Raw genomic sequence first — 2,363 nt, 5'->3', positions numbered from 1 at the left:
GTGCGGACAGTGATCTGTGTGCATGGAGCAGCTAGCATTGCTCCTCCCTAGGATGCTGCTCCTCCGGGTACCCCTAGGGGCTGTGGGGGTGGGGAGATGAGAAGTGAAGTCATCCGAGCTCCCTGCATCCAGGTCACTTTCCTCAGCTGGGCTGCATAAGGGGAGGGCAGAGAGCAGCAGCTTCTGATGCTCCCCTCACAGCACAGCCCAGGTGGGGAAAGTGACCAGGACGCATGGAGCACATAGTGTTGCTCCTCACTCCCCCCAACCCTCTATGGGCCCATGGAGGAGCATTGGGGCAGGGGAGAGCAGTGAGCACCTTTGCACTGCCACACGGTGCCCTTTGACCCCCTGGAGCCTTGGGTGGCTGCTGGGGGCCCCACCCCTAGTGCCGGCCAGGCTCCCCAGCACAAGCAGCAGAAAACACAGGGAGACTGGCCCCACACTGAGCAGCGGTAGCCTAGGTGGCACGTAATGGAGTTCGGGGGGGCTCAGTCTCCCCAAACCTTGCATCACCAAGGGGACAGTGGAGCCCATGACTGGGACCCCGGCCAAATTAGGCCACCCTGCAAAAGTCTCCCCTATGTCAGCCCCAGGGCTGGAGGAGCTCCCACTCCCTGCTACGGCCCAGGGGCTGCAGCAGGGGTACGGAGCTTCTCTGGTCTCAGGGCTGCAGCGGGGCAGGGGTAAAGGAGTGACAGGGTGGGGCTGGTGGGGGAAGGGGTGGAACAGAGGTGATAATAGATGGGGCTATGGGTGGAAGGGGGCAGAGCCACAGACAGAAGAAGGTGCATGGTTCTGGTGCTGGGGCCCCCACACTTGTTCTCCCTTTCCCTGGGCTTTGGCATCACTAGTCCCTGCTTAGCGAGTAGGGTTCAGTGGTCCCCATAATGTGGGGTATGACTCCTAGGGAGACAGAAAGGAACATTCATGGGGGCACCTCAGGGCCTGAGTCAGCCCCCATGGAGGGCAGGGAGGAAGCACCACTCAGCCCCACTCTGTCCCAGATCTTCCCCAACCCCACCCTCAGTCTGGGCCATGGTTCCCAGCCCAGCGATGACCCCCTTGCCCCTGTCCACATCCCTCTCCCCAGCAAGCAACAGCCCCACTACCAGCCCTGCTTCTCGACCGTGGCTTCCGAGGGGCCACAGCCATGGCTAAGAGGGCACAATGTGAAATATTTGGGGACCACAGTTTTAGCGTGATGTCCTCAAACCTTCTCTGCAGTCCAATAAAAGCTATTCCTCAACCATCTACCCCTCCATCAGGATGGACTAGGTCTGTTTTGCTACCCTTCACTCATACAGGAAGGAGAATAACATTTTATTCCACTCAATCCTAAAGTGATTTCTAACCCAAGACCATCCCAAACTGGTCATTTTGGGGAAGCGGCCCCATCATGCTGCATAGCTACGCAGAGTAGGTGTGTCTATGCAAACACGGTCTGTTCCTGAAGTCTTTCCCCAGCTCCTCACTAGATGTGAGGGGGGAGCTCATTCAGACCCTGCTTACGCTTAGTATTTAAAAACTCCTTCGTGTCCCTATCTCTGTTTTCCTTAGATTTCTCCTCCTGTCCCTTTTGTTATAGCTCAGCTGAGATGGCCCAGTGGTTAAGGTGATGGACTGCTAATCTGTTATGCTCTGCATGCATGGGTTCAAATCTCATTTTCAGTGGATGTATTTAGTCTTGACTCTTCCTTTATAAACAACCATCTCCCCACTTGGTACAATAACAGACACAACAATATTGCTTCTTGCAAACAAAAACCTTCTCAGAAACTCCAACACCCCCCCCCCGGCTTTAAATAAAATGTCTAAATCCCAGATTTCTAAAAAATGTCTCTAGTTCTGTATTTCGTAGTTTTTATCTTAAAAGCTAATGTTTCCTCAAACTGAATAAGGCAACGCTTCATAGGAAAATGTTAGAAATGGTAGGGGAGAAATAGGAAAGGAAAAAGCCCCTTTTCTCAGGAGATACAAACTCGACTCCCTCCTGTCTCTATCACCAGTGGATTTTGCCTCCCTCCTTCTGAGGTGTAAATAAAATAAAGAGGAGACAAGGTGGTTTGGCACAAACAAAGGTAAGTGTAGTCAGGGTAAAGGTACAGAAAGCTGGGGGAACAGGGGAAAATGCAAACTTAATGAATATAATGAAACAGTGACTGGGTTTGGGAGCTTAACGCTCAGGCCCATAAACCCTCCCTTGGAAACTAGAAAACACTAAACAATGCCCCAACACAGAAACTTTTCCCCACTGTTCAGGTGCAGCGGATCCCAGGTGCCGGCGCGACGCCCAGGACCTTCCACTCTCCCGCTGATTTAGAACCGTTGAGGAGGAGCACTGGGGAGTCCAGACGACGGTT

General features: G+C 53.3%; 1 non-coding gene across 1 annotated transcript; it reads left to right on the top strand.

Moving 5' to 3' along the window:
- Positions 1 to 1,592: 1,592 nt before the first annotated feature.
- On the top strand, positions 1,593 to 1,674 carry TRNAS-GCU (transfer RNA serine (anticodon GCU)). Its single transcript has one exon. It is a non-coding gene; the product is annotated as a tRNA-Ser (tRNA).
- Positions 1,675 to 2,363: the final 689 nt, after the last annotated feature.

Source organism: Gopherus flavomarginatus, chromosome 6 (genome assembly GCF_025201925.1).
Source record: "Gopherus flavomarginatus isolate rGopFla2 chromosome 6, rGopFla2.mat.asm, whole genome shotgun sequence".
Taxonomy (NCBI): domain Eukaryota; kingdom Metazoa; phylum Chordata; order Testudines; family Testudinidae; genus Gopherus; species Gopherus flavomarginatus.
Note: the sequence above shows the minus strand (reverse complement) of the source record. Positions and strands in the feature narration are given on the sequence as shown.